The following is a 7,759-nucleotide window of genomic DNA, read 5'->3' on the forward strand; positions in this document are numbered from 1 at the left end:
CCGAGCAATTTCCGAACAAACATCGAGCGAGTGATTTGAACAACCCTACCTATAAAATTTTTGATTATTTATTGAACTAACAATCACAATAATACGATACCACTTTTTTCAACTAAAAATAAAAAATAAAAGAGATGATTCTTAATAAAAATACAAACTGAACATTTTAAACAAGTTTATCATTTTTAATAATATATATCTCAATTTTATATAACCATATCCTTAAGGTGGACGAATGCTTTCGGGAGGGGAGAGGTGGATGCGGGAAAGGAGCAAGGGAAAGAAAATTGGGCTGATGTGGTGCAAGATGCGGGATGAAGAAGTAAAGAAGTTGGCAATCTCGAAACAAAGAAGCAACAGAAAAGGAGCTAAGGATGATAGTAACAGGGATATAAGGGGATGCGGTAGAGTGGGAGCACCATTTCATTATATCTGACACAAGGATGCGAGAGAGTAAGATGCTTTGAGTTTGCGCTTAATCCAGTGGCGGATCTAGCCAGTTTTTTTACTGGGCTCCTTTTTCCAAATCATACAAGGTTTACACTACAAAAAAACGTTTATTTTCAAATCATACAAGGTTTACACTACAAAAAAACGTTTTTTTCCAAATCGACTGGGTTCCTGAGAACCCGAAAAAAGGCTCTAAATCCGCCCCTGGCTTAATCTATGATGCTCAATATAAAGTGTTTCTATTAATAATTAGATAATTAAGGTCTAAGAAAATGCTATGACAACCAACTTGACAATAATGATGTGTGATCCTCACTCATATGTTGAGACAATTGCATATTTTATGCACGTGATACATATGTGGAAAAAAGGAAAGTTGCAATCTCGCAACTAAAAATAGAAATTATTGTGTTTTAATAACGTGATTATTTTTCACTTTTTAAGTCCATCTGATATACTTTAATACCAAAGGTGTGAATCCTAATTGGCATTCGTTACCATCTGTCATACCTCTTCAACAACCGCTCTTGTTTGCATATCTCTCACATTTTCAAGAGCAAAGCAAACAACTTTGCTAGTCTTTCTTTGTCTTCTACATGAGAAACTTAAAGGGTGTTTTCTTTGATTAATTTGCAAACAAGTTGAATGATTTGTTCTTGAATACACACAATTGAAGCTTCTGCTTGTGTTGAGAGTAAGATTGTGAATGAGGGTGTTTGTGCTTCCCATTTTTTGTTGATTTTTTAGGTGAATTTTGACTTTATTTTCTGGGATTTTTACTGAAATTGAGTTTGTATATTGGTTGAAATGATTCTGATGTGATGGAATGTAATGACTGGTCCTTAATTATTCAACTTTTGGGTGACTGATATTTTTTTGAGGCGCATGTTAGCAAAATAACCTAGGTGTTCTAATCGTGCGCACATTCATATTGTTTTCTCATACACCCCTTTATGTTGATTAGGGCTGTAAATGAACCGAACGAACACGAACAAGACTATGTTCGTGTTCGTTCGTTAAGGAAATTTGGATGTTCGTAAACTGTTCGCGAACACATGACAAACGGAAGTTTGTGTTCGTGTTCGTTCGTTAAGGAATTTTGGTTGTTCGCGAACAGTTCGTGAACACTAACCACGAACGCAAACGAACACAAATGAACTTTAATTTTGAAAATTAAAAAAGGCACCGTTAATCTTAAACATTGTACACAACGAAAGTAGTTAAATATAACCATTTAAAGATTGAAGGGATGGATAATATTGAGTTCAATCGATTGGAGATATTGAATGAAGGAGCGTGATATCAAAAGAGGGAGAGGGCCAGAGAGAGGGAAATAATACATATGGGGGAAGTAAAAAAATAATAAAACATTAAAAACTTATAGAAAAATAAACATAAAAAACCGAACACGAACGGACATAAACGAACGAACGAACACGAACGAACATAAACGAACATATTACCGAACGGTCACGAACGCAGTCGAACGAACGAGACATTTGTTCGTGTTCGTTCGTTAAGCTTATCGAACGAAATTTTTTGTTCATGTTCGTTCGTTAAGCTTATCGAACGAACATAAACGAAATTCCCGCCGAACGATTCACGAACTGTTCGCTAAACGTTCGGTTCGTTTACAGCCATAATGTTGATAGAATGAATGACACCCCTAACCCCTTGTATCTTGATAAGAGTTTACAAAGCTACCTCCAATATTTTGCTTATTTATTCAACTAACAATCACAATTCACATGATACCACTTTTTCCAACTAAAAAATAAAAAATAAAAGAAATGATTCTCAACTAAATTATTAAAAAACAAACATTTTAAACAAGTTTATCATTTATAATAATATATAAAGCCCCCATCATTGGAACACACTTCCTTTTCCTTAACCGTCGTCGTTGGCACCCTGCCGTGGTGGTGTTTGGCGCTCGCAACCCTTCGACGTGGCATGGCTTCTACACCCACAACGCACACTTAGCCAGTTAAAAATTTTCATACTAATTTGGAGTTTTACTTATGAGTTCGATGAGCCTTTTATCAACACCACTAATCAAGCTATCAATGATTGATAAATATTCTCCTCCCATTTATTTAGTCAATCAACATAATTGACAAATGATTGTAAATCAATCATCATTCAAAGGGTGCACATAATTCTCTCCCTTGATCTACGTCATTTGTAAATATGTTTGTATCTTTACTTTTCCTAGCATTGTCTATATATTTCAATGTATACCTTGTACACGATTCATCACAGATCAATACAATACCATTTTTATCAATATGGTATCAAGAGCCTAACAAGCTCATTTGAGCTACATTCGATCTTATCAACCTTCTGCTGCAACAGCCTTTTTTTTTTTCCTCTCGCACACCTTCTACTCTCTTGTTGCCTACCCGTTTCAATCCCCATGGCCAAACCGATTGTTCATATTACTGCTGCTACTCACTTTCCCATCAAACTTACCCCTCAAAACTTCCCCTCATGGCGCACCCAAGTTACCGCGACCCTAATTGGTCTTGAACTCGACCACCACATCATTGGAACCGAGACCACTCCGACCGAAACTATTACTGAGGGCCAACTAACCAAACCGAACCCGGAATATCTCCTTTGGTTCCGTCAAGACCAAATGATTATAAGCGCTCTTCTTGGTAGTTGCTCCGATCAAATCCAACCTATTGTTTCGTCCGCCAAAACAGCCCGCCAAGCTTGGGATCTCCTAAACTCAAGCTATGCGAGTCGATCACGTTCTCGCATCATCTCACTTAAGTCTCGGTTAGCCAAAAATCCAAAAGGAAATCGCTCTATTTCCGACTATCTCCATGAAATGAAATCTCTATTTGATGAACTTGCTATTGCTCAAAGCCCTATGTCCGAGGAAGATCTTGTTGTTCATATCATGAACCAACTAGGCGATGACTATTCCAACTTGGTAGCCTCTTTTCGAACCCGTGACACCACAATCTCCTTTGCCGACCTTTTTGAAAAACTCTTAGACCATGAACGCACTCTCAAAGAAACTCTCACCGAACCCATCCTTACCACCGTCAACAACACCTACCGAAGCTCCACCCGCTCAAACTATAACTGCCAACCAACCTCTGATTCTCGTTTCACTCGCAACACCACTCCACCCACTAACCGAAACCAATGGAACTCTCGGCCTACCTCCTCTACAAATCGCCTGACCCGAAACAACAACACCTATTGCTATTATTGTAATATTCCCGGACATGACACTAAGGATTGTAGGAAACTTGGTCGCTTTCTCAAAGAACACAATGTCTCGTGTAATGCCCATAAATTTAAAATCATTTTTATAGAAATAAAAATAATAATAGTAATTATTTATTAAGGAAACCCTAAATGAGACACCCAAGTAAATTGGCATGAACCCTAAAAATTTTTAGAACAATAGGAATCAGGATCAGGGCCCCTAAAACTCAGGGGGGGCAAAACCCTAGTTACGATTATCTAAATATCTTGCTGGCCGTTTTGAATTTTACAATTTTATCAACTCAGCTAAGCTACTTAGACACGAAGCTACCTATAGAAAATAGGTGACCACTCGCGTAGCGCGACACGTATAGGGGTTACCCCTCGCGCTACGCGACAGGGACAAATTTCGCCTAACATAAATTACCAATAGCGTAGCGCGACGCCTACAAGTGATACCCCTCGCGCTACGCGACGGTGTCAAAATTCGGGTATAAATAGAGGAGTCTGGGACTTGATTTCTGGCACAAAATCGACGGAAAAACTCACAATATACACAGAGTTATCGTCGTTTTACTTCAATTAACACACACACTATTATCGAGGTGCTGCCGCAATCAGGGTAATTACTCAATCGCTATTACGATTCATTGTCCGGAATCAATATATCCCAAAGAATATCTAAGTGCTGCCCATATTTGGGTTATGCTTCATCTATCGTCGGTAATCCGATGACTGAGTCGAAGCAGTGTACTTTATCGTTGTCGATGATTCGATATACGAGCCGAAGTACTGTACTTTATCGTTTGTCATTTTGATAAATGAGCCGAAGTATTGCACTTGGACATTCATTGTACAAATTGATCTCGGGAAATTATCGTAATCGTTGTATTGATCAATAACTCTGTTTTGTGTGCATTATGGTAAAATTAGGTTAAAGGATTGATCCATAGTCGAAACTCTAAAATATTAGCATAAGGTAGCTTACTTTGAAGTTTTTAAGGTACGGATCCTTACCCCACTCTTTATTGCTTCAATTCAAATTGTTATAAAACTACTAAATTACTATATCTGTTAAAAACTCCTCACGTCTTTGATTATCGATTCATTTGACAGTCCGTTCGATTCCTATCCTAATCATTTGATTTAGCTTTCATATCATGCGATAGTATTATGTTATACTCATTATCGCATGTTCCAATATATGTTCCGTTTTATTATGAAAATAAGTTTTATAAGTTATGTGAATAAGACCATTTGTACTCTGATACCCTGAGTATCGCTTCTCGTGGAGTGTCCCACGAGCATGTTGTTGTGGCATCAACATCATGTGCTCCATCCGTGACGGAGAGATCAGTTCACGGCGTCTCTTAAGTACAAGTGTGGTACATAAGGCTATTAGGAGGCGTATGGATCGATCCTAGGATTTAAGTATAAGTATAAGGAGGTGGATAACGGGTATGCCAATTCGCCATCTCATGTGATAAATATACAGGAGTAGCTACCTGTGTATTGTCACGTTTTAAGTTTGCTCATGGGTACATCCTTAAGATATGATTATGAAATTTTATTCTTGCATCGTATCATTTTCGCCTAAAGTTCCATCCGGATAAGATTTCATATGAAGCATTTATTTGTTATTTGAGCCTATAATTCCGTACTGAGCATTCGGCTCATTCCGTAAACTTTTTGTACATACAGGTCCACAAGTTACTTTGGGAGGGGAAAAGAGAGAAGAATAAAGCATAGGAATAAATCTGAAGATATTAAGTTAATTAAGATCAATATCTCCGCTTGTGTATAAATTTTAATAATCGTATGATTGTATCCTTATCAAATAAATAAATGGAATTATGACTTTTGTTATGCTACCGTTATTGTGACACGTCAGCCCTTCCGGGTTGGGGTGTTACAGCTATGGTATCAGAGCAAAGGCTCTTTCCTGTAGAAAACTTGAAGATAGTAATTAAGACCTGTGAGGAATGGGTAGATATCTATGATAGGATTCAACTTGATCTCTTATTTGGTTTAACTCCTATGTCTATTCTTATAGATGCCTCCTCGTCGTCCGCCACGTAGGAATACTCGTACTAACCATGAACGTAACAACACTTCTTCGAATGAGACTCCAGTTGATCCAAACATAGTTAATGCTATCAACCAGGCTGTTGCTGGGTTGCTTCCAAACCTTGTTGCCCAAACAGCTGAGGCCGTTATTCAACAAACTCGTCATCCAGAACGCACTAACACTAATACAACCTTAGGTGGTGAAACTCGTGAGAATACCACGAACAATATTACGTATACTATAGACATATGGATTAGTAAATTCCAAAAACAAAAGCCGAAATCCTTTAGTCACGCTACTAATCCAGTCGAAGCAAGAAATTGGATAGCTCACATTGAAAAGATCTTCGGAGTTCTTGGAGTTCCGGAGCAATACAAAGTTAGACTGGCTACCTACAAATTTGAAGATGACGCACAAACTTGGTGGGAAGGATATAAGCAAGTCAAAGGAGGGGATGATTTTGACGCTAATCTTTCATGGGTCGACTTTCGTAATATCTTTTACGACAAGTATTTTTCGACCGCTGATAAAGAAGCTTATATCAGGGAGTATGCAGTGATTCGACAAGGGAGTGATGAACCAGCCTCTGAGTTCATTACTCGATTTTCAAGATTGGCTAGTATTGTAGGAGATGTTGCAGGATCAGCAGAAGTCCAGGCTGAAAAATGCAAGTGGGCAGTTAATGATCGAATTCGGAAGTCGATCATGTACATAAAATTTAAGGATATCACCGAAGTTGCTAATGCAATCAAAACTTTTGAATTCGAAAGGAAAGAATTCCTATCTCGAACTGGGGATAATAAGAAGAGAAATAGGGAAGGCCAATTTAAGCAGGAAATCGGCCAATCATCCACTACACCACCACATCAAGCTCGCAAAGTGCAAGGAAATCCAAACTTTGGAAATCAAGCACGTCCATGGCAACCTAGACTTCAAAACCCGAGACCTGCTCAAAACCAGATTCAGTTATATGCAGAACCTATTAGAGCTCAACCACTGAATCAACAAGTAACCCGAATCAGATTACATATCCTCCATGTAATACTTGTGGTAAGAGACATCAGGGCGTATGTCACCGAAGTACAGGAGCATGCTTTAGATGTGGCCAAACTGGACACATGATCAAGGAATGTCCTAAGAAAGATACTAAGAAGAATAATCAACCCAATATTGGAGGAAGAGTTTTCACACTTTCTGCTACTGACGCTGCTAATGTTCCAGGTACTGTATCTGGAACCCTTCAGATTGGCAAACGTAGTATCTATGTGTTATTCGATACAGGAGCAACTCATTCTTTAGTATCCCACTCGTTTACTAAGTATCTTCCGATAAGACCAACTCTCTTAGATCATACTTTAACCATTTCCACTCCCATAGGAACTTCGTCCGTAATCACTTACGTATATAAGGATTGTCCGATCCGTATTGAATCTATTGTGTGTAAGGCAGACCTATTTCCAATACACATGTGTGACTTTGATGTTATTCTAGGAATAGATTGGTTGTCTAGACATCGTGTAACTATAGATTGTCATTCTCGCCGAGTTATTTTCGGTAATCTTCATCATCCTGATATTATATATCAGGGAACTCAAGCTCATAAATCTCTTAAAATTATCTCTGCGCTTAAGGCTCGAAAATCCATATCAAACGGCTGTGCTGGATTCCTAGCATCGATTAAGGATATTTCTGCTAGTATTAAGAGTATCGATAGCCACTCCGTTGTCCGTGAATATCCTGATGTATTTCCGGATGAACTTCCGGGATTACCACCCGACCGTCAGTTAGAATTCACCATCGACTTGATCCCTGGTGCCGAACCTATTTCTAAAGCTCCATACCGTATGGCCCCGATGGAACTGAAGGAGTTGAAGGAACAATTGCAAGAATTGTTAGATTTAGGATTTATAAGACCCAGTGTTTCACCTTGGGGTGCTCCGGTCTTATTTGTGAAGAAGAAAGACGGTAGTATGCGTTTATGTATTGACTACCGAGAGCTGAACAAGATTACTATTC

Source organism: Helianthus annuus, chromosome 17 (assembly GCF_002127325.2).
Source record: "Helianthus annuus cultivar XRQ/B chromosome 17, HanXRQr2.0-SUNRISE, whole genome shotgun sequence".
NCBI lineage: Eukaryota > Viridiplantae > Streptophyta > Magnoliopsida > Asterales > Asteraceae > Helianthus > Helianthus annuus.